General features: G+C 39.9%; 1 long non-coding RNA gene across 5 annotated transcripts in view; it reads right to left on the reverse strand.

Moving 5' to 3' along the window:
- The window catches only part of LOC125754022 (uncharacterized), an 81,293-nt gene that overhangs the window by 18,504 nt on the left and 36,557 nt on the right, over positions 1–26,232 (reverse strand). For 3 of the 5 annotated variants that reach the window (XR_007407249.1, XR_007407251.1, XR_007407248.1), the window contains exon 3: positions 24,687–24,791. This is a non-coding gene — a long non-coding RNA (uncharacterized LOC125754022). Of the gene's footprint in view, positions 1–6,392; positions 9,702–10,412; positions 10,563–24,686; positions 24,792–26,232 lie in introns of those variants that run through there. The other 2 variants (XR_007407247.1, XR_007407250.1) reach the window with 2 other exon arrangements.

Raw genomic sequence — 26,232 nt, forward strand, 5'->3', positions numbered from 1 at the left:
TAAATAAAAATGAAAGCACAAAAATGCCCAATCATCTCTGATTCTTCCCTTGTGAGGAAAAAGACCAACAAATAATCTTGAGCCCCTACTTTGAAGGGCATGTACTAACACTGTGATCTTAAAGGCACAGAAGATGCACACATCTTTGAACTCTTTCCTAGGTTTCGTGTCTTCTACACAACTACTAGAAGTGATCTTAAAATTAAAAATATAATTCTGTAAGAAAGAAATAAACCTAGGGGGTATGTGGGTGACTCTGTTGGTTAAGCAGCCTACTTCTCAATTTTGGCTCAGGTCATGATTTCATGGTTGTGAGATCGAGCCCTGAGTCAGGCTCCATGCTCAGCACAGAGTCTGCTTAAGACTCTCTCTCCCTCTCCTACTCCCTCCCCTGCTTTCAAATAAATAAATATTTGAAAAAGAAAAAAAGAAAGAAATTTGTAATACAGGGGTTTCTTTGCCTTGAGCAAATCTAACATTCTTCCAAAATACTTCCACAGCACCTAGGATCCAAGATTCTCAGCCTATTCCCTTTCCTTGCTGGGACCTGTGAGCATTTACCTCACAGGGTCAGTATGGAGAGTTTACCTATTGGTAGACAAGTCTTCTAATTTAATAGTAGTATCATTCCTGTTCAAGCAAAGAGCCAACTGAAATGTTAATATACGTTTAATAAGATTATTATCAATGCAACTGTCAACTAGTTTCGATTCAAAATAAGCAGAATACAAAAAGCAGTTAACCCTTTCAACAATCTTAGATACAACTTTCCTGAAAAGTGAACAATTTTAAAAGACCCTAAATCAGGGATCAACCAAGCTGCAGTCCACAGGCTAAATTCAGTCCACTACATTTTTTTGGGAATAAAGTTTCACTGGCGCACAGCCATGGCCATTCGTTTACATATTTGTTGTCTATGGCTGCTTTCAACCTATAATAGCACAGCCAAGTAGCCGCAACAGAGACATTCTGGCCCCACAAAGCCAAAAACATTTACTGTCTGAACCTTTACAGTAATAGTTTGCCAACCTTTACCCTAAACTCTTTCACACAACTTTTTTCTTTTTTTTTTTTTTAAGATTTATTTATTGATTTGAGAGAGAGAGAGAGAGAGAGAAAGCAGGTGCTCACAAGCAGGAGGAGAGGGGAGAGAGGATCTCAGGCAGACTCCCTGCTGAGCATAGAGCCCAACACAGGGCTTGATCCCCTGACCCCAAGATCATGACCTGAGCTGAAACCAAAAGTTGGATGCTTAACTGAGTGGGCCACCCAGGCACCCCTTACACAACTTATTCTCTAAGAAGTGGTCTCCACTTATTCATTTTTACCTGATATATCTTGTGCCAGAGGAGGGCTTAAATTACAACTGCTTTTTATAGAAACACAGAGAACATTTGATTTTCATACTCAAGAAAGACTTCTTATCTATTCTAATATCAGTATAGAGAACAATTTTAAAGGACAGCCTAAAATGTTTGCTCAGAAAGCATGACAAACTTTCTCCTGCCTACATATACTGTGTTGGATAAGGACCAGAGGGAGCTCAGAAGTAGCAAACATACGTGGAAAGACCATCATTGTTGACTACCAAATAGGCCCCTGGGCACAAGTGTGATCAGGTGTATGACAAGCCCCTGGAACAGCTAGCTACATAGAGCCAGATACCAGCCTTTACTGATTCCCTCTCACAGAACAGGTGCTACTTTGCTACTCAGACCCCAGCAACTGACATCTCATGGGCATGATTAGGATCAGGCTCACCTGCTGGAACAGAACCTAAACCACAAGGACTAAGTATAAGCTGGGCTCAAGGTATAAGCCCCTCCATGTCTGAGATCCAGACACCATCCATCCTGTTGCTCTGCCAGCCTTTGTCTATTGTCCTTTTTCCTGTGATCCCAGATGACCCTCGGCACACCGACATTCCACTCCCGGGTGTGGGCAGGGAAGAGGTGGAAGAGGCCAGAACTTAGTTACTTGGCCGTGAAGAGCTGCAAGAGAGGCTAGCATATCTAGTCTTTCATTCTGAGCTGCCACAGGCCCTGATGACATTCAAGCATTCCAGTGCCTGAAAGATGTGCAATCAGGGGACAATGAGCACTCTCTTCCACAATAGAGAAGTACTGCCCCAGGACGGATGAGTCTACCAAATCATTTCTTGAGGACAGATGTGAATTGGAAGAAGAAATAACAAATTCTCTAAAGGGAGAAAGAAGGCATGACCATATTTGGAAGAAATGCTTAAAAGGAAGAGAATGGACCTAATGATAAATTTCCCCAAACCTCTCCTGGGACCAATGCTATCACACAGAGTTCGTTTCAAAATTCATACAGCCCCTAGGCTGGCTTCAAATCAAAGGTTGTGACCTTACTACTAAAATCCAGGTGTGTCTGGCCAGGGCTGTCAGCCATCATGTGATGTCCTGCTATGAGTCTGTAGTACAGAAGTGCCGGTTCAAGGCTGAATGACCAGGAAGCTCAATTCCAAAACCATCATATGGGGTAAAGCAAAGCTACTACCTCAGCCAAAACTCTCTGAGAGGCCCATCCAACCTGCAAACGGAAAACAACAGGAAAGAGGTAGGCAGACACCCCTCCACAGACCCAGGACTCAGTAAGTCTGCCCCAGATGAAAGAAAGGGGAAAAATGAATGCCAACATCTGTGACGAAGAGAGAGGTACAGGCTGACCCTGTCTTCCATTTATTTCAGGCCTCCTCCAAGCCACTGCTTGTCAGTTTGAAGGTTCACTTGTCAAGCCAAACACAGGCAGTGCTTAAACTGTACCAAAAAGAGAAAAGAAAACAGGAAAAAAAATCCAAATATGAAGTCCATCTTTGCCAAAGGGAGTTGCTCTGTCATTTGTGGCAAAAGGCACTGGTGCTACTGGTGCTATCCAAGTAGAAAAGAGAAAACAAACAATCCCATTAAAAAATGGGCAGAGGACGTGAATAGACATTTCTCCAAAGAAGGCATCCAGATGGCCGGCAGGTATATGAAAAGATGATCAACACCACTCACCATCAGGGAAATGCAAATCAAAACCACAATGAGATACCACCTCATACCTGTCAGATTGGCTATCTTGAAAAAGACAAGAAATAACAAGTGTTGGCAAAGATGTCAAGAAAAGAGTACCCCCATGCACTGTTGGTGGGAATGTAAACTGGTGCAGCCACTGTGGAAAACAGTATGGAGGTTCCTCAAAAAAGCTAAAAATAGAATTATCATCTGATCCATCACTTCCACTTCTGGGTATTTGTCTGAAGGAAGCAAAACCACTATCTCAGATAAATCTGCACTCCTGTGTTCAATGTCACATTATTTATAATATCCAAGATATGGCAACAACCTGACCATCCATCAACGGATGAATAAATAAAGAATATGTGGTGTATATACACAATAGAACATTATTCAGCCATGAAAAAAGAAGAAAATCCTTCCATTTACAACAACATGGATGGACCTGGAGGGTATTATGCTAAGCAAAATAAGTCAAAGAAATACAAATACTGTATGATTTCTCTTATATGAGGAATTCCTATAAATCAAGAACATACTGAGAGTTGTCAGAGGCAGGGTGTCTGGGGTGGGAAGGGAAATGAGTGAAGGGGGTCAAATGTACAAAATGTTACAAGAGGAATGAGTTCTGGGGATATAATGTACCGCATGGTGACTACAGTTAACAATACTCTGTTGTATATTTTAAAGTTGCTAAGAGAGTAACTGTGTGAGGTGATGGACATTAACTAAACATGTGACCATCATTTCACAATATTTACATGCAGCTAATCACATATGCCTTAGGCTAATATAATGTTATATGTCAAGTATATCTCAATAAATCTGGGGGGAAGTTGAAGGAATAAAGGTAATATGGATTGAAAAAAATAAAAGAGAAAGAAATTTATCATCCAGCTATTCCCACCTTTTGCCACTTACAGAGAAGAGGCAAAGTTCATAGTTCCTGAAAGGAGATCCCTGCAGGTGGGAAAAGAAGAGGATGTAGTTAAGGCCTCTTCTTCTCAGGTGGCCTACACACCTTGCCTTGTCATGCTGGCTGCCTGAGTGGCTGCCATAGCTCACTGAGTGTGAGAGATGGTTGCATGAATCTTCATGACGCCCACAGCACTCATCAGCTGCTAAGCCAGAGAAGATGTTCAAGCCAGAGGAGGACTGCATTCATCAGCCAACAATCACAGAGAGGTCAGAACCAAGACTAGCCCTTTGTTAAGTCTTGAAGTTTGCTTTTAATTCCCTCTCAAGACTCCTTGGACCATCCTCTGCCCTCTGCATCCTTCACTGAGGAACCCCCAGACTGCTTATCAAGCACCCTGCCCACGCTGCCTGTACCAGCACTGTCCCAGTCTAGACTTCCCTCAACATCTCCTGCTTAAGATGTACTCTCTGTGCCTTTCATTTTACCACAAGAAAATTATCAGTTGTTAGAAAGGAGCTGATAAAACATTTCTCTGAGTAACTCTTGGGTCAAAGAGGAAGTAAAATTTGCAGTTTTAGAGTTTTTAGGGAAAAAATGATATTGACAAAACAACATATCAAATGCATTAGTGTGCAGCCAAAGTTTATTTAGAGAAAACTGTGGTTTCATAAATGCCTTAAGCATTAAACAAGAAAGAATAAAAATAAATAAGCTGAGCAGAAAATGGGAGAATTATTAATAATCAACTCTAGGAAAGAGAAAAGGAACATAACTGTAGCTAAGAAAGATTAATATTACAAGGAAATACTGCAAACAATTTTAGGCTAACACATTTAAAAATGTCAATATATTAGAAAATTTTCTAGAACATTTGAATGGAAAGAAAATGACTCATCAAGATATACTCAATTATATGCTAATTGATATTGGAAAAGAAAAAAAAAAAGACAAAAAGAATACCTTGAAAAAAATCACCAGCCCTAAATGGTATATAATTCCTAAACTTGGGGGATTATCTCAGAAAATTGCAAAAGATGGAAGGCTTCTAATTTTAAAGTTAGTAGAAGCCTCTATTATTGTTCAGGAAATTCTCAGTTTCCTTTAGAGGTAATTTTGTTAAATTTGTTACAAGACTTCTCAGAAAAAGTAATTTTATATTATCTCAAGTTAATTTTTCTCCCTACACCTAAAGGTGTACTTTTGTCATTTCTAATGAATACTAGCCAGATTATAAAACTAAGAAATGTTTGTTTTACTCTTAAAAAGAAAAGTTGGTAGAAGCCTCATATCCAAAACCTGACACACACGGGCACACAGACACACTTATAGAGGTATAAACACAATGGCTATCCTATGCTACAGCTAAGTATTAAAAGAATAATTCAAAATGGCCAAGTAAATTAAACATTTAAGAATATATGAATTATTTAGTATTAGGAACTATATTATTATCATTCATTAGTAAATCAAAGAAAGCAGATAACCATCTCAAGAGATGCCTTAAAGGACATTGGATTAAAAAAAAAAAAACAAAAACAAAAACATACCTTTCATTCCTTCATTTAAAAATAATCGTAGTGAAGTCAGAAAGAAATATTTGGCTGGGGCACCTGCGTGGCACAGTCAGTTAGTTAATTGATAAGCTATCGATTCTTGGTTTCAGCTCCGGTCATAATCTCAGGACCTTGATCTCAGGGCCATGAGACTGAGCCTTCCATCAGACTCTATGTTCAGCACTGTGTCTTCTTGGCCTTCTCATGCTCTCTGCCCCTACCCATTGTGCACTCTCACTCTCTCTCTTATCTAAAATAAATAAATCTTTAAAAAAATATGTTGTTAAAATGATAATGATCATATCTATTGACAACCAATAATCACCTTTATACTTAAGGTTCAGAGACTGGAGACACTCACCTCAAGAATACGATAACCATGTCTTCTACCACCGCTATTATTCTACTTTGTTATCAAAGCTGTGTTCTATGTAACTTGACAAAAAGAAATTATTGTAAAATAAGATACTAACGATACTACACGAGAAAGAAGAGAAAAGTAACATTTTTAGCAAAAGCTGTGATGATCCATTTGGAATATTCATGATAACCAACTGAAAGGACATTTGAACCAATGAGATTTCCTGAATTTGTCCTGTTAAAAAATAGAACAAATGAAATAGCCCCCTGATATAAGATAAAACTTAGGCAAGTCCATTAAAATAGTCATAAACTAAGAATAAATGCATCAGGAAACGTAAAGCATCTGTACTTCAAAGAAACAAAACTGTAAATTACCGAAGAGAATGAGCATGCATAAGCATGCATTATTCACAGATGGAGCAACTTAATGTCAAAGTCGTGCCAATTATTTATAAGCTGGTCTATAAATATTACACAATTCCACCCAAACCCTACCAAGTTTCTTCTTGCTGTTATTGTTTTTGAATTTGTTAGTGTTTTTGAATTGTTCTTTGCTGTTTCTACTGTGGTTATTGTGTTGAATTTTAGTGAAAATGAAGTTCACTTGGGAAAAATACATGTGGTAACTAAGATAATTATGAAAGAAGAGCAATGAGGAAGAACCTCCACATGGTACAAACTACAGTTGTAATATTAAGGCAACATGAAGGTGCTACAGAGTGCAAGGTGCACAATATTGTTTAAGATACTGTTTTTATTCCCAAGGAGATTCCCATAGACATCAACAGGGAAATAGATGGAAAAATTCATGGGAAATAGGCATAGAAATGAATATTTGCTGAAATACTACTTATAATAAAAATATGAATACAAAGTGCTCCAGGGATGCAGGATGCAGTTTCCTACTCTCCCTCTGGGAGGTGGGGAAGTCCTGTGTAAGCTGGTCTATATTGGGGGCTTGGATGAAGAAGGGTGGCAGGGCTCAACCAAGCACATGGTGGGTGTGGTCTGAAAACAGGTCGCTTTGAAGAAAAAGCAGGACTGTTAAGCAAGAACATAGCTCCCAGAGGGGACTCTGAAGGATATGGGGTGAGAATGGGAATCTGCAGTCAGATTGTGAAGGGATTTGAATATCCTTAGGATACAGGGATCCAAGGGTCTAAAATATTTTTTAGCAAATTTAGAGTCCCAAGCTCCATGCTCAGAAATTGTGATTTGCTTTGCTGTTGATTCAGAGTCACACCCAGGGTTTGAAAGCCACTATTGTAGGCCACGAGTAGCTACTGAAGAAAGAGCTGATGTGATTCTGGCTGTTTCAGAAAACTTACTCTGGCAGTTGTGTGAGAGTGTAAGACACTGGAAAACAATGGGAGAAACTAAGTCCCAGAGAGGGAAACATGCTTGTTTAAGCTGGCACCACAAGCTAATGTCGGAGTCCATCTTGTAGCATGAGTTCCCCAACTCCCAGTTTAGGAAGGGCCATATGGAATTTCTAAACGATCACAGGCAGCGTCTGAGGTTTGTCACATCCAGTAGGCAATGGTTACCTACTGACCTGGTAGGCAGAGCCTAACCACCTCTCACTGCAAAATAATCTTCATAAACATTTGAGATAGTAAACCATTTCTATAAAGAGGACAAGAAAGGGGGGAAAAGTTCAACATGAAAACACCTGGAGATTCTATTTGGCAGAATCATAATACACAGGATGCACAAAACAGGATTCCACAAAGTGATATAAAGAATTCACCTGTGTATTTTCACATAGGGCATGGGGTAAGAGGGATACAAATCTCCAAATTTGCTTTTTCCTTCCTTCTTCCTAGGACTTGGATCATTCAAATATTTGTGTGTGGGTGTGTGAGGGTGTGTGCACACGCATACACTTCACGCACCTTTGAGATTCCTGATGTGATGAGAAAAGTGCTTCAGGTATCCAACACACCCTATTATCTTGGGCCTCTAACCTATACCCACTAATGATAATGGAGTGGAGATCACTACGATCTACTGCATTCAGTACTCAGTTTCATCCCAGGTATGCAGGACCTAAGGGAGATGTCACAATATTGAGAAGATGGTTTCTTTTCATTTGTTTTTAAATTTCTCTCAGATGAATCAGAAATGAAACTCTAAAAAGAAACTGTTTCATTGCTGACAAACTTGATATCCAGCTGCCTTGTCAAAAGTCAAGATTATGGCATGAAACTGTAGGAAAATAACAGTTAATATCATTTTTTTGGCAGAGGGGGAAATGGGAGAAGGAAAGAAAAGATAGGAAAGAGGGAGGAGAAAACAGGCTGCCTCTTTTGATAGCTCCCCCTTTACTATTCAACATTTAATAACTAACCATTTCCCAAAATGATATCGATGGCAACAAAAAACAGGGCCAGAGAAAATATAAAGAACAGTGATCCCAAAATGACCCTAGACTTCAGCCCAAACTTGATCCCCCAAGCTCAGGTTCTCACTCCAGTGTGGTGGTTAATAACTCTACTCAGGATGTAGGATTAATGCCAATCTAGGTCTAGAAAAAAATGAAACCTCAAACATGCCACAAATCCCAGTCACTGGGAATCTGGGCCTATAATATCATGACAGGGAAGTGTCTCAAAAACACAGGATATGAGGGCCTCTGGGTTTGTGGAGACCCTAGTGAATAATACTCAGCTGAGTATTATTCTGACACGCAGATAGGCTCACACTCAGCTGAGGCTCTGTTACCCCATTTATCCAGTGGGGTCCCTGGTCTCCTCACCCTCTTCCTCAGAGATCCCCAAGGCCAGAAAGTATCAGGCATTCTTCTGCACACGGCCAGCCAGGCACATGATGCCACCATGACGATTTTAGTTCAACTAGAAAAAAGTAACTGAATAAGGTCCTTGACTTTTTAAAACCATTTCATAAAGGCAGAGCACCTGTCCCACTGTGCATGTCTTTCGCTCTTTCCTCAAAGTCTGCTTATTTGGACTCACTTTGGCTTTCCACACTTGGCTGTCATGCTCTTTAATGTTTCTGCTAATGATGCAATGTTTTCTGGATGGCAGGAGATGTGGGTTCAAATTCTGCCTCTACCACTTCCAAGTGTGTGACCCAGCTAGAATGAGTTACACAACCTCTTTAGGCATCCGTGTCCTCATTTACAAAATAATAGCTGCCGCACATGATCTTTTCCGAGGCTCAGATGAGATCACATGGGAAGCACTTCCATGCCTAACACCTGACAAGCGCTCACCTGTGAGTGTTATGAACATATACAAACGGTTTCCAAATCCTAACAGAATAATCACCTAGACTTTGTTGAAATGCAGATTCCTGGGTGTCAAACCCAAACACCTGATTCATTAGGTATGAGAGGCTCAGGCATCTTCCTTTTGAAGAACTATATCAGATGGTGCAGGCAGTCTATAGATAATATTCTGAAAACCCCTTTTGCAAGTGTTGCTTCCAACACAAATACCTCCCCACTGGCCCAAGCCCTGTGAGACCCTAAAGTATCCCTCTGAGGGAAGACAGCTTCCAACCTCAAAAAAATTGCTGAAGAGGTAAGAGCCCAGGAATTTTTGAGACTTTTTCTCCAAAGCCATCAGTGGCAGCTGGGAAAATGGCATCAGTTTTGTCCTCTTATCTCTCTTTACTTATTGAAGTTATTTTGTTCTGTTGCAGCTACTGGTTGCCAGGAGCCCAGCTTCATCCCAATCTGCCCATCATGTTGACATTTCAGGTCTCAGTGGAGAGGATGGTTCCTGCTTTCCCAGAGGACAGTGAGCCAAGAGCAGAGTGCCTTGTTCCAGCACTGGATGCACATTCCAATGGGAGCACCAAACTCCATTAAGACAGATCCTGAAAAAAAAATAAAAATAAAAAAAAATAATAAAAGGGAGCCTGGGTGGCTCAGTGGTTTAGCGCCGCCTTCCGCCCAGGGCATGATCCTGGAGACCGGGGATCGAGTCCCACGTCGGGCTCCTTGCATGGAGCCTGCTTCTCCCTCTGCCTGTGTCTCTGCCTTTCTCTCTCTCTCTGTCTCTCAAGAATAAATAAATAAAATAACTCTAAGGAGTTACTCAGGACCTATGCCTATGGAGATGGGCCTGATAACTCTACAGACCAGGAAGTCTTCTGGAAATAGGAAGAATCCCAAGTACTTTTAATAATTAACAACCTTACAATGAGACAGAACACACACCAAGAAGTAGGACATTTAACAGAAATATCAGAGAGGTTTTTCTGGTCATGTACATTCCACTGGAGAGTCAACTACTCTCTAAGAAGGAATTCTCCCATCACTTCCTAATAGATAATACTTGACGGTCACTGTCATGATGAGCAACTGGAACTGATAAAAGTGGGTTGGAATGGGAAAGTATGAGAAATTACCAGACTCAAAGGAAAACTGAAAACAAAATCTCTTCTTTCTTTCTTAACACACACACACACACACACACACACATGTCCTATGCTTCATGGACCTCTGCATCACTAATATATTTGATATCCTCCCCCCAAGAAGAACAAAGGGGTCCCAGCAATCTTTTTCTGCTCACAATCAAGTCAGGTCTTCTGCCATGAGACATGTCCTAATTTTCTTCTACTTCTTTTCCACTCAGGCCCATCTGTTGGGTTCTTCTGTATGTTCTTTGGCTCTTTGGTTTCCACAGAACACTGCAGCCACTTCTCTGGAAGACCACCTCCTCACTCTGAGCTCTGTTGGGGCCAAAATGTTGACATCCTAAAGTTTCCAAAGTGTGTCCTCTAGAGTCCTCAGTCCACCAAAGCCACTGTGTTCCATGCAAAAGAGGGACCTATACCTCTGTTCTGGACTCTCCTTACCCAGCTGATACCATCACAATATGGTTATGCAAAAATGTCTTAGAGTTTCATGAAAGATTCAGTTTTCACCCTCCATCCCATTCTCCTGGACACAGACAGCACTCCATGAGAGGGTGGCCCAGGGAAAAAAAAAAAAAAAAAAAAAAAAACACATGATATGAATTGCCCAAAAGTCTCCTTCTCCCCTCTGATGGCCAATAGACTAAATCAAATGCTGTTTCTTCCTTTAGGATGAGTTTTCTCCCAGGACGTTCTTTCCGGCATTCATGCAAATACATTTCTGCAGGTTCTCCCCCACCAAGAATCCCAACATGTCCCTAAGGAGTAAACACAGCTTAAGATCAAGCTGGGATCTCCTCACACACAAACACAAATTTTTCCAGCTCCCTTGTTTCTCATCTGTTTTCTAAAGTTCTGCATCTGATCTCCATAAGTAAGAAAAAAATAAAAATATCTCTGATGTCTCCAAAGCCCATCATTTTAAAAGTGTGAATTAGTCAATGAAAGTCCAGGTGTTTAGAAATATGCTTTCTCATTTAAGTATTGAATATAAAGCTACCTTGATACAAAATTATGTTTGCCTTTGACCGTCCCCATCTCACCATTTTTGTGCCTTACTACTCACCCTGCCCTCGGCTCTCTGCCCATTAGATGGACCCTGTCCTGGCCTTCCTCTGCCCTAACCCAACAGTGACCTGGTCTCCAAATTTCCTGCCCCTAAAGACTCTTCAAAATGTACCTGTCTTGGATTCAACTCCCACAGGCCCTGAACTCCTACACTACACAGTCAATCCCTCACTGTGATCATCTATTGATGAACTAACCTTCTCAGTTTCCACAACTGAAGAGTGTTTTAGGAGCAACAGCTTAATCTCAAGGTCCTGGAGAGTGCAGCCTGACCAGAAGAGGGGATGGGGTGGAAGCTAAATCAGGAATGCTTTCCCTCTTGACTACCACTCTCCAAATAGTGATTGCCTGCCCTATTTTAATTTGATAACTTCCTTCTTATCCAGCAGTCTTTTATTAGAAGACAAGAAAAATAACCACTAAAACAAGCATTATATCATTGATCTCTCCAGAGAGCCCACAGAAATGGAGCTTTGTCCTCCTTTCTCCCCTGGCTCCAATATTTTCACTTTCATGGTCATTATGAAACAAAAAAATATTTAGCTCTGGCTTCCTGGAATCTTCTGTGTAACCAAATCTGTAGGTACATGGGAGATGAAGGACCTTAGGGGAGTCTATATAAGCATATTCTCCAAAGAAGAGACATAAACTTCCTTATCCTTAACCCTAGAGCCAGGATTTTTTCCCCTCCACTAGACAAAGCCCATCACATCTGTCAGAGGTTTTCTGAGCTTTCCAGAGGAAGGCCTACACCAGCTAATGCTGACTCATTAGTGAGCCAAGCACCACACGTGGAAAACAGGGCTCATTTGTGACATGACAACACATAGAGGCAAAAGAAAAGAGTCCTGATTTTATAATAATGAGATAATTCTCATTAACATGCTTTCTTTCCATTTTTCAGTGACCAAGCATGCATGTCCTTCAACAACAGAATTATAGAATTTTTCAACCAGTATCACCCAAAAGAGCTTCTTAAGAACTCTTTAATAATATAACCAGAAAACATCTTCTTTATTTTCATGCCTCCTTTTCAAGAAACCGTGTAAAAAAAAAAAAAAAGTGATTTCTGTGGAACTTTAAGGCAATTCAGGACGGGGTGGAGATGCTTAAGGTTTTGAGCTATAGTAAGTTCTGACTGACTCTGTCTAAGCCTTCCGATCACTTGATTTATCTATCAAATGATGTGCCCAAAGTTCACAAGGGTCCTATCAAACCAAAACTGGAAGTTTCTTTAAGATGTCTAAAATTCTGAATAGGATGAGAGAAACCTCTAATTTATATCTCTGACCAATACCCTCCTTTTGCCCTACAGTCTTCATCTCATTTTTCCAACATATTAGCTCAGATGCAGTTTGTGAATAGCAAAAAATCCTAAATAAGAATGTATTAAACAAACAAAAAAAAAAGAATGTATTAAACAATATAAAAGTTGATTTATGTCTCAGTATAAGAGGTCTGGGGCAGGGCTATTTCTCCACAAGCTTAGACTCAAGTCCCTACTACATTGTTGCTCCTCTGTGCCTGGCCTCAACCTCATGGACCAAGATGGTGGCTGGTACATTCCAGGCAGGAGGGTGGAAGAAAGGATAATGAAGAGGTAGAGGCAAAGGGCTTCCACACTATCTCTTAAGTTTATCAGAAGCTTCTACGGGACATTTCTGCATATATCCCACCGAACAGAATTTAGTAACATGGCCAAATCTAGATATGAGGGAGTCTAGGAAATGACATCACTATCCTAAAGGCCATGTATAGTCAAAAGTCAGAGGTTCTCTCACCATGGAAAAGAGAAGGGACTAGATATCAAGGATTACTAGCAGAGTCTTTGCCATTACCAATTAATATTATAATATTCAAATCACAATGAATTTTGGATTCAAAGATGAGGCTGGCTGAAATGCTGGCAGTAGATCAGAGGAGCCAGTAACAGACTCCATGATCAGAAAAAAATAGTACTCAAACACAGACCAAAATTGAAGCAGAGGTAAGACAGCACATGAGGGAAGGAAAAAAGCTCAGGATAATTAAGGATTGTTTAGAACCTACCAGATATTAAAATCTAAGTTCATGGGAATCAAAAGTTTGATAATAGTGTAGAGAAAGACAAATGAATCAATGGAACAGAATAGAGTCCAGAAATAGTGCCAGGTGTGTGTATATGAGGAAAGATGGATTATTCAGTAAATAGTATTGAAGACAAAGGGCTATCCATTTAAGAAAAATAGATCACCTCCTCCCATAACTTGGGTATTCTAGAAACAGTACCTGAAGCAAGACTTAGGTGGCTAATGGTTTTTGGAAGATGCAATTCTAAGAGAGTAAGGATGGAGGGAAAGAGAAGTGAGATATGGAAGAGTGGAAAGCCATTACAAGGTAATGGGTGCTGAGCTGGCTACTGCTTCATGAACAGACACAATCATACAGCCATGCAGGACATCCACAGACATGCTATATAAAAAACAGTGCCTCTGACCTGTCCATCAGAAGAACAAATAGAGTAAACACCTGCTGATTCCCTTCTGTCTCCTATTTCCAACTGGTCACAGTGTTCACGGATTTCCAATATCATGCCTCGTCTATTAGATGTCACAGTTTCTACTGAACAGATCCCAAATAATGATCCTATAAGCAGGACAATGTGTTGTTTTCAAGTTTACTTCTTTAGAGATTCGTAATGGAGTTTGACTGGCAGCCTTGAAAAAGAAAGTTGTTTGTATTGAATTTTCCTTTGAATAACAATGGTAACTGGCCAAATGCAGTAAGAGATGCTAGAATTCACAAGGTTTGCCAAAGGACCCATTCCTTCACCTTCAATATCCTGAAATTGAGCCAGTGAATGTTTTCTGGATATTCATTTCCATAGTAATTTTCTTCTCATTCCAGAAGCTGGGGGAGGGAGAGAGGGCAAAAGAGTTTTCCTCCCCCCAGGGCAGGATCACTCTCATCTTCTATTGAGAAATCCAGCTTCAGATCAGAAATATCCATCGTCCTATGCTTATTGAGCAACAAGAGTGCAGAGGGTCTTATGCCAAACTCCAGGCACCAGGCACTGTTGAGTCTCGTGGTGAGATTCTAAATTCACCCAGCCTAGACATGCTTGTCTTCCAATTCTGGTCATGACTGACAAAAAGGAAAATAACTAGAGGAGCCAGAAATATGAAAATAATTTAGCACTTCTGAAAACTATTAGTTTGGGTTTGATTTCTATTTGAGACAAAAAGTCAGAATTTTATTTGATCTGAACATTATACCTAATAGTCCCTAGGTCCCAATAATAATGGCTAAGAAGAGTCCCCTTTAGGTTTCTCCCCGCTGCATGGGAGCTTCAAGAGGGAAGAGATTTTCTGTTTTGTTGACTGATCCATCCCAAGTGCCTAGAACAGTACCTATTACATAGTAAGTCAAAACAAGTAATTTAATAAGTAAACAAAACTGTGGTAAAATGTTCCCTTCTCTTCTCACTTGAACCTTCGGTGAACAAAATAATGATCTCTGATATGCTGTCATTTTTTATATCTAGTTACCTTTTTGTGCGTTTGGGGCTACTGCAACAAAATTCTCCATTTGGAGAAAGGAGAAATCTATTGAATTAATTGATCCAGGTGTCTTTGATTTGCTAATATTTGGAATGCATCTCATGATTATTTTTCTACAGGAAGGTTTTAAACTTTGTCTTTACTTTTTAACAAGGTTCAATTTAAGAGCAAAACACAGTTTACATTTCTTAAATAAGCAAAGAAAGAATTCTGGCTAACTTGGGCAAGAAAAAAAGGAAATATATTGGAAAACTGCATGTAGCCTCCAAAATTAAAGGAAAAATTAAAAGAATAGAAATTAAGACAGCTCTGGAGATATAAGGAAAAGAATTAATGAATAGCATTTCAGGGTACATCTGCTTGAGGACAGTCGGCTACAACAGTCACACTATTCAATACTTGAACTCCAGGGAAAATGACTATGGAAGTGTGAAGCCCCTTAAGAGTTTCCTACCTAGGAGTGACTGGGTGGCTCAGTCGGTTGAGCATTTGCCTTCAGCTCAGGTCACGATCCCAGGGTCCTGGGATCGAGCCCTGTGTCGAGCTTAGGAATGGACCCCGAGAATATAAATAATAGTGAAAGGGAATATAAGGGAAGGGAGAAGAAGTGTGTGGGAAATATCAGAAAGGGAGACAGAACATAAAGACTCCTAACTCTGGGAAACGAACTAGGGGTGGTGGAAGGGGAGGAGTGCAGGAGGTGGGGGTGAATGGGTGACGGGCACTGAGGGGGGCACTTGACGGGATGAGCACTGGATGTTATTCTGTATGTTGGCAAATTGAACACCAATAAAAAATAAGTTTATTAAAAAAAAAAAAAAAGAAATGGACCCCAAGCAGGCAAAAGCTGATGTTTCTTACTACAGCCTTCACTAACCTGGTGACCCCATCAGTACATGGCCTACGATTAAAAAGCAAATTTCATTGTGAACTTTCCTCTACTCAAAGGGCACAACATAACTGCCTTTCATGAAGGTGAACTCTGATATCAGGTCTAAATAGCAACTAGGATAGTCTTTAGGAGACCAGAAAGATTAAAACAGTCCATGCTACAAAATGCACATACATTAAGACTAGTGTTGCATTCAAGAAGCTCCTTCCTGCCACAAAATGAAAACATTCTGAAATGTGAAAGCAAAGCACCTTATTTAAACAGCTAGAAGGTTCATTTTAAGAATGGATTTGACAATAGGAGCAGATTCATACATTCCCTTGCCAAAGACTTCTACTGGCCCATAGGAGTGTCTTCGGTATTTTCAAAGTACAGGAAGTTCCTGCTTTCTGTGGTGGCAACGAACTATAAAAATGGCTACGCAAGCTGAAACCATGCAAAGTGGTCTGAGTAATCAATGGGGAAAATTACAATTATTCCATGGCCTTTAAAAATTTCTCTCAAAACTTGAAAAGATTTGTTGGTTATAAATGTATAGAAAAATGGGGGAAATAGCAAAACTAATATTTATTAAATATATCATAACTTAGGGACGCCTGGGTGGCTCAGTGGTTGAGCATCTGCCTTTGGCTCAGGTTGTGATCCCGGGGTCCTGGGACAGAGTCCCACATCGGGTTCCCCACAGGGAGCCTGCTTCTCCCTCTGCCTATGTCTTTGTCTTTCCCGGTCTCTCACAAATGAATAAATAAAATCTTTAATATATATATATCAGTGCAGCCCTGGTGGCGCAGTGGTTTAGCGCCACATGCAGCCCAGGGCGTGATCCTGGAGACCCTGGATCGAGTCCCACGTCAGGCTCCCTGCATGGAGCCTGCTTCTCTCTCTGCCTGTGTCTCTGCCTCTCTCTCTCTCTCTCTCTCTGTCTGTCTCTATGAATAAATAAATAAAATCTTTAAATAAATAAATAAATAAAATAGATTTATCATAACTTTAAAATTAGAAACATTGAAAATTAAAATATTTTCTTTACTTGTAAGAAGCAACTTATCAACAGGAGTTTGAACAGGAGTTTGAACAGGAGTTTGAACAGGTCTTGCTTTCTTTTTCCTCATAGTATAACTACAAAGTAAGGGTCTTGTCTGTGCTTTGAAGTTGTCACACTCTTTTCTAATTTTGAGTCATCTTCCAACATTTTACCCTTTGTGCTTTGGTTTCAGTGTTGCAAAATACCTCCAAGAGTTCCTTTAACGTGAAGATTTTTTGCTGGCATCACTTCCTGTAGGTCATCTTCATGCTTTTTGTCTCAAATACTTTGTTCCTTTATGTTTGCAAGTTCATCTTCACTAAGTTCCTCTGGCTGCATTTCTAGAGTGTCTTAGAGGCAGGCTCAACAATCCATAGCCAGCTGTTCTTCTGTAACTCCATTATGGATACACATTTCACTTGCAGCATTATTGAATTTTGTTCTTTTCTGTCTTTTTATCTTTGTTAGCCAACAGTCTCCCTTCAGTGATTGATTTTTGTAAAGTGTCATTTCATGACCAAGTGACAAGGAGGCAACATGATTGGTCACTTATTGTGAAGTGCATCTGTTATTTACATAGTCCTCTATAAACTGAAAAGGTGGCAGCAACATTTGTACTTTATGCAAATACTCAATTAATACTATAACTGAAATTTGAACTGTGTGGTTGGGGGACTGGTGTGATTTAAGTAAACCATCATATCTGAAATCCATACATATCACAGTCATGCAGTGATGACTGCCTGTTCTGCAGAATATTCTGCTAAAAGCCATTTCGCAGGTCCTGAAATCTAGCATGTCGTCTTTGTTATCCTATTTTGGGTGAATTCTTAGGTGGGTAACCAAATATCATGTCCTATCAGTATTTGCTTATAACTGTAATGAAGAGAGTTTATATCTGACAACTGAATTAGAAGTACCCAATAAATATGATTTTTTGGTCCTCTGCCAAATACATTAGATTTTTTTTTTTGATATGTTGATTTATTTTGTCTACAATGAAACAAGGTAATCCTTTGCTTGTATCTATAAGGTTGAAACTAGGGAAATACTTATTTATCCTTTAAGACTCAACTCAAATGTTAACCTCCTCCATGAGCCTTTCCTAGCACCATCTTACTTGTAAATCCCCAGGACATCCCATCCAGACCCATGTATGGCTCTCTCCACACTGTACTCTCAACTCTTGGGAGCATACAGGAGGCTCTTGAAAAATAAAGATTTCTTCTTTTTTATCATTATATCCCTGTACTTACTAGACATATTAGACACATAAATGTTTCTTAAATAAAGAAATATCTCAAACTCTTCCTCTAAAAACCATTTTTTTGGGGGGGCAGCCCCAATGGCCTAGTGGTTTGGCACTGCCTTCGGCCCGGGGTATGATCCTGGAGACTCGGGATAGAGTTCCACATTGGGCTCCCTGCGTGGAGCCTGCTTTTCCCTCTGCCTGTGTCTCTGCCTCTCTCTCTCTCTCTCTCTCTCTCTCTCTCTCTGTGTGTGTGTGTGTCTGTCATGAATAAATAAAATCTTTAAAAAATAAAAATAAAATAAATAAATAAAAATAAATAAAAAGTTTTTTTTTCCTAGTCAATAAAAGGATGCCCACTAATATGAGATCCTAATAGAAAGGCCCTAAAGGAATAGCTAGGAGATGCAGTCTAAAGTCCTATCCAGGAGCACCAGAACCCTGTCCCAGATTGGTTAGGATGAGTTGAAGGAAGCCCCAAAGATAGAATAACTCAAACAACCTACTATCTGCAAATGGCCTCTGCTGACTCAACATCGGCTTTGGTGTTTTCAGCCTTCTGAATCCATAATGGGTAACACATGTGGTGACAGAGTTATGAAAAAATATATCAGTCATATGGTTCAGTGTATAAATCTGAAGAAAATGCCTTTTAAATGAAATTGAGACAAACATGTCTTGCTCCTTTTGCAAAGTACAGAATGTTCCACATGGACTAATCAAACTTTATAGCACTACTATGCAACCTTCTACATTTCCTAACACAATGTCTCTCCCAGAATTGTTGCTTGTTGGAAAGTTGTCACTGACTGAACCCTGCAGTTCTGTATTGTGTAGAATAGAATGTAAATACCACAGAATACATTTGACTGAGCTTCTAGGAAAGCATGACACAACGTACATAAATTCCACATTAGGCCTTTCTCTTCCAGACACACATGCAAATACACATAAATCAGAATCAAATGCAAGAAAGGATTGGCTCATTGGTCATGTTACACAAAACTCTTCCCATTGAAGTGATTCTTTAATCTGAAGATTCCCACAAATATTTAATAAACTTCATCTGACAAAAGGGATCATTGTTGTTTTACAATAAAAAAAACTTAGTGAGGCTCTTGATCCAATTGTGGGATGGAACTAAGAACAAAATTAGGTCTCCTGAACCCCCAAATTTACTCTGATGTAAAAGTTACAAGAGAATCACAAAAAGCTACTCTAGGTCTTTATTGATAGTTGAGGGGAGTATACACATGTGTGTGTGCACATGCAGGCACATGTGTGGAGATGGAGGAAGAGGTATATACTACCACTTTGACATGACAGCCTCAGCTGAGCCACAGAGATGGCAGGGCGTGATGTGTGTGAGTGCGGGTGCAGTCCCCCAAGCCAAACTGAGCTAATGGGGGAGTGGCAGGCTTTATTGCTAGGCAATAAAGTTAACTAGTATTGTGAAGAGCTTCATATGTCTCATCTCAAGTATACAACCTAGATTTTACTTTATAAACAGTAGGACCTGCATCTCCAGATTTTGAAGGGGAAGTCATCTCAAGGTCTTGCTTTTTATTTGAAAGAGCACCATTCTGTAGCAATAGGGCATGTACTTGGAATTCCTTGGTGGTGGTCTGGTTTGTTTGTTTGGTTTTTGTTTGTTTGTTTTTTGCTGGCAGAAGACTATGGTTCTGATCTGCCCTGCTGGCCTTGCACTCATAGACCTAGCCATGCAGCACACAAATGCAAGCCCAGGAGGTTAGAAAGGCAGGAATGCATCAATGGAAATAACTTTATACTAGATTCTTAACCTCATTTGGACTCAGTGGTTCTTATAGAAAGAGCAAAACTACCCAGGACTCCATCTATCCCACTAATTTCCATTTATCATTGCAAAGATCTCAACAGAAAAAAAAAAAAAAGATAAACGAAAAAATCAAAATGATAACAATATAAAAACTGCAAGACATAAACATATGTCCTTAAACCTTTTAATGTAATCATTAATACTAGAAGAGCAATACCTGGAAACCATGACCAATCAACTCAAAGTATCAAAGTATCACTGATAATGCACTGAGAACAAGGCAGCCTTTCCAAAAAACTGGAAATTTCAACTCCTTGTGGGTAGGTCCAGTGGAAGCTTTGCAAAATGTCAAATGTTCCATGTCAACAAGAATTCTTACATAATAGCATTTTGAATAGAAAATATCAGCAGCCCGTAACAGCTTGATTAATGTATAATTAGTAAAGAAGCCCTGAGACATAGGTAAAAATGAAAGGATTCTTAGTATATATGACCAATATAACATTTGTCAACAATTTTGGAAGAAAAGACTTGCATCTCTGTGTTAACCCATCAGGATAACCGGGCCAAACTTGAACACTATTTTAAACAACTGAGGGAAAGACTCCAACGGCAGCCTCCCCAAAACCACACAACAGGACTTCTGTCCTCACAGCTCTGAGAATTCAAGGGTGGTGGTGACTAGCTCTCAACACTTAGACTTCAGGCCAGCCTGGAAATGGAGGGCCTTGAATTGAACCCTGGAGCACTCAATCCTATCCTGTTGTTTGCCTTGATCCATAGTGAACTCATCATTGAATTCTTCTAGTATCTTCCTGAAGGGATGGACTGTGCCCCAAAAGCCCACTGCTCTGCACACCCCAGACAGAGAGGGAACGAGTAGGTGGAAGATAGGAAGTCACCAAGAATCTTACCTTGATAAGAAATGTGAGGTTTGAATTACTTTAAGCATATCAATGCCTTTTTTTTTCTATAGAAGCAAGGACTTAATTAAGGCTCCTTGGGATCTTTTTCAGGCTTCCTGTTTTATTGGTGATCATTTCAGTTGGTGTGGAATTTGTTACATCAGATCATCAATATCGAGCAAGATTTTTTTCTCTCAATTTGTTTTCAAGTTAAGTCTGTTTAGTGGACAGTTTTTCTAGGTAACCAAAATAACCAAAGTACAATTCACTATGCTACAGCCATGGAAAGAACACAAAAGTAACACCAGGAGTGAAGACTCTGCCATCTTTCCCTGGAGCACAGAGCTAGTGACATTGACAACACTGATCATACTAGCACTAATGACATGCAGGTGCCCTTCCAAGCCATCAGTTATTGCTGCACCCATTCTAACAGTCTTAAGATCAAACAGACTTCCTTGTTAACCTAGAACTTCTGAGAATTAATTCTTGCAGCTTCTTGTGTGGGGTAGGGGTGGTGGGGGAGTTATGTGTATGGGAAGGTGATTGACAGCATGGGCTCTAGATCCAAATGGCCTAGATCCAATCAAGGCCAAGGTACTTAATACATCTGAGCCTCACACACTTGATCTCTAAAATAAAAGTATATACCTGGAGTTAACATGGGGGCTAAAAAGGCATTAAAATGATTGAAGTACTTGAAACAGGGCCAGGCATATAGTGTTTAGTAAACATTAACTACAGTGATGATAGTAAGACCGCACAATAGGCCTCATCACCAAGTACCTCTACCAACACACAGAATCGTGATAGAATTATGCAAATGAGAATGAAGGATCACTTATACCACTATATTGTGCAGTTCAGTATAAAGGGAATGGAGGTTATCACTTTTCCTAGCATATTTGTTGCTTTTGACCCCACAAAGAAAAGGCTTACAGACAGATGAGGGGTTCAGAAAGAACCATACCCCACAATGGTGTGTTCTCTCTCTCCCTCTCTCCCTCTCCCATTTCTTCTCCTCAGAATCCACTTGCTCACCCCCTATTCCTGCACTTATACCCAGGGAAACTCCAACCTTCCCCACAGGATGGGGATTTCCAGACTCAAGCCCTCAAGCTTGATCAGGAGGCAAATGGAGGCTTATCTCTGCCCACATATTGCCAAACCCAAAGGCAAAGGAGTATTCTGCTCCCAGGAGTGGGAAGAGAGCAGGTGCTCTCATTCCTGTCCACCCTTCCACTGAAAAGAGCTATGGTGAACTTCTCACTGGTTGTCTAAGAAGTATGCTGCCATGCTAAGGTAGGCAGTCTTTCTGGAGACCTCCTTCACCACTATTTCCCATCCCATATCATGAACGTAACTGTGAACATGATTCTGACCCTGATCTCTTAATGAACACTGGCTGACCATGACTCTCCCAGCCCTTTCAAAGTGAGGGAGGGAGGGAGGGAGAGGAAGAAGGAGAGAAGGTGGGAGAACAGTTCATTCTCAATTTATTCTTCCTCATCTCTGATCTCCAAAAAAACCTTCTATCCCAGAAAAGAAATGGAGCTCACAGAAGGTAAGTAACTGGCACAAGGTCACAAGCCTTGTAAACTGGTAAGCTTGAGGCTAAACCCTTTGTTCTCTCCTGTCTGACATTTAAGAGTGAAAGCAGAACCCATCAACTCTTACAAAAATGACTAAAATCTAATTGCCCCCAAATAGTTGGTTTCTCTTTGCAGACAGCCTTTAGGCATTGAATTGCTAGCACAGAAGACAGACATGGAGAAAGGCCCAAGCTGGGAAATTCTTCCAGCAGCTTTTCAAATCTCTTGGCCGAACACCATGAGCCCTGATCTGCATTATTCTTTCCCGGCGAGGTAACGCCAAAATATTTAGTCCCGGCATCATTCTGAGAATACCAATTTGTCCACTTCAACACAGCTGCCCTTTCCCAAGATTTATCTCTATTTCTACTTCCTTGAGTCAAACCTTAGGGCTCTTGCATCCTGAAAATGGCCATGTTCTGCCCACAGCCTGTCCACACCAAGAGTTTGGCGAAAGCCAGTGGAATATGCAGTAGCGAGTAAAATGTCCCCTTGTGACCTCAAGCTCCCTTCTTGGCTCTGAAATAAGCTCTGCTCCAGCCAGCAGCTACTCTCTTTTTATTTGCTCTTATAATTTCAAATTTTACATACAGTGAATTAACTCTTTACAATTGTGAGTTTTGGCAAATGCCTTCAGTCATGTAACCAGCACCAAAAACAGGATACCCCTAAAAAAAACTCCCTAGGAACACCCATTTGTGGCCACATCTTCCCCTTACCCTTAATCTGGCACTTACCAACTGCTCTCTGGCCCTATTTTACCTGTTCCAGATGTCACATAATTCAGCTACTAAAGGTCCACACCAAAAAAAAGTTAACCCATTGATTAGAGTGATATATGGATTTATTTACCTCTAACCCTCACCACTGGGCCATTACTCTCCACTGGTAGCGTCAAACCTACTTCTGACTAAAAAAACTTCATTCTCATTTGCATAATTCTATCACGATTCTGTGTGTTGGTAGAGGTACTTGGTGATGAGGCCTATTGTGCGGTCTTACTATCATCACTGTAGTTAATGTTTACTAAACACTATATGCCTGGCCCTGTTTCAAGCACTTCAATCATTTTAATGCCTTTTTAGCCCCCATGTTAACTCCAGGTATATACTTTTACTTTTACTCTTTTTATTGCTGTACCAACCCAATCTATGAATGCCACACTATTTATCAGATTCACAAGTTGAAAAACATTTGGATGGTTTGCATTTTTTCAGGCTATTATGAATAAAGCTTCAATACAAATTAGCATACAGGTTTAATGTAAACCTGTTTTCATTTCCATTGTGTAATCACCTAGGAGTGATGACCATGTGATGCACATATGTTCAATTTTATAAGAAACTGACAAACTTTTTTCAGAGTGGCTATATTGTTTGGCATTTCTATAAGCAAATGTACGAGAGTTCCAGTTACTCCATATCTTCATCAGCACTTGGTATTGTCATGTTGGTTTTTTTTCTTTTTTCTCTCTCTCCTTTCTCTCCCAGTTCTCTCCTGAGAGCAGACCCATTTATGAGGCTGCCTATACAAAGATACTCCCATGAAAATGGTGGAGCTCCATGGACCCACATGAGACCACAGGCTTGGCAAGCTCATGGCAGTTCACAGGGTCAGGAACAACAGAGCTATCTGTTTGGCTTTAGCTAAAAAGAGGCAGGACACACCACAGGTTATGAAACTCAGAAAATATCTAGGTTTGAAGCTCTCCCAACATATGAGGTTAGGGATATTCTCTTAAGCATCCTTATACTTGTCTATACCTAACACCATGCCATATTCCTAACATACACCTAAATAAATGCCTTCACTTTGGTCTCTATATTTATATATTTTTTATTTATAATGTTATATTTTATTTTCCACATTTTTCAGAGCATGTGGGCAGCCCCAGTCATGACTGCTGCATAAATGTACAATTTCAGTTGTAGGTATGGGCAGTAGTCCTTAGGTATACTCTATGTCCAGCTGGAGCCAAAGTAGAAAAGACCAGAATATACAACAAATTCTAAAATGGTGGTTACAAACTCTTGAGAAGTCATACATTTTTGAGAATCTTGTGGAAGTTCTAGACCTTATTGCTAGAAAAATGAAGAAATAATACACACACGAGAGAGAAAGAATCCTTGAAGTGTATCCATAGATCCTACTTAAGAACCACTAGCCAAAAAGATCCATTGTTCTAACAAATAGGAGGTCATTTCTCCCATTTTCCTGATCTTCTGGACTGAGGAAAGGGACCTGAGGACTGCTTAGTAGTGAAACCATGAGGATAACACTAAAATGTTATTATCAATCATATCAATTTCCTAAGGCCACCATAACAAAATACCAGATGAGGTGGCTTAAACAACAGAAATTTATTTTCTTACAATTCTAGGAGCCCAGGATCAAGCTGTTGGTGGGGCTTCTTCTAAGGCTTCCTCCTTTGCTTGTAGATGGCCACCTTTCTCCAGTGTCTTTACATTGTCTTCCCTCTGTGAATGCATGAAACATTCAAACAGTTTAAACATATAAGCATCACATCACAATTGCTACAGAGGTCTCAAAATATCATTTTTATGCATCCCTATTTTGAAATTATTAATCCAATGGTAGGTCATGTTATTTAATACATTAACAAAGGGCAAATATATGGCTATATTATATTTTTTAACAACTGTATTTCAATGAAAAAAGTCTCCCTTGCAATTCTACATAGTTTAAATTTTTTTTTATATTTTCCTGAGGACACTATAGGCTTCTTCAGCTACTAAAGGTCCACACCAAAAAAAAAAAGTTAACCCATTGATTAGAGTGATATACGGATTTATTTACCTCTAACCCTCACCACTGGGCCATTACTCTCCACTGGTAGCGTCAAACCTACTTCTGACTCTCAGTTCAAACGCTCTCTAAAGGGAAAATGAGAAGTTCAAGAGTTCATCAGCTTAACACAAGTTGATCTTAGTGCAAGTTCTGTTCTTGCCTTGAATTATGGGTTTCCTATAGCTAGATTACTGCCTGATCCCACAGTTCCTCTGTGACTCAAATCTTGCCTCGTACCACTGTCACTGAGCCTCTGCTGTGAAAAATCCAAAAGGCTTCCTGTAAACTCTGATAGCCAATGTTTCTAGCTTAATGAGTTTGAGAGACGTGTTTTGAGTATATTTTCTTCTATCAAAAGCTCTAATGTTGAATGGCTGCCAGGAGACAGCTCATGAGGCATCGTGGGTTGAATCATGAAATGGCAGCCAACTTTTCCCAATCTCCTTTACATCAGGAAATTTTCTAGTTGACCACATTCACGACAACACTGGCCCTTAATCACGTTCAGTACAAGTCTTCCAAAGAAGCTAAAGTTGTATGAAGGAGAGGTTCTAAAGAACCGCCATGTTTTCCATCTCAGGGTTTTTGAGGGACAGACTAATGTAACTCCTAGAAGGCAAGAGTGAGATGAGCTGTAAAATGACCTCCTAACTTCTGAAAAATTGTTAATGTGGCTCTGCATAATCAACACTAAGAAAATTACAATATTGCAATTTTGGCATAAACATGCCAGAGAAAAAATGAAAATAAATAACTCAGTTACCAGATAAAAAACCTGGAACTTAAAGCAAAAAAATGGAATGTCCACAAGGTCCTGATTTCCATATATAAAGACTTTTTTCAAACCACCAATTCTGAAGCTCTTCTTATCTATGAAAAGACTCTTTCTCAATAACATTTTAGTAAATCTTTGAAAGGTCCTGAGAAAATATGGTGCCAGGATGAAAACAAAGGGAGAGAATTTAGGTATTGTGATCATAACAAAACCTGTTTGAGTCACAAAGAAGGCTTTTTGGACTTTAGTCCTCTCCAATAACCTCTCAAGGAACCAGAGTGTCACTAGATTAATATCTTGGATTATTGACTATTAAGAAGATGTGTCTGGGTTTT

The sequence above is a fragment of the Canis lupus genome, chromosome 30, assembly GCF_003254725.2.
Source record: "Canis lupus dingo isolate Sandy chromosome 30, ASM325472v2, whole genome shotgun sequence".
Classification (NCBI taxonomy): domain Eukaryota; kingdom Metazoa; phylum Chordata; class Mammalia; order Carnivora; family Canidae; genus Canis; species Canis lupus.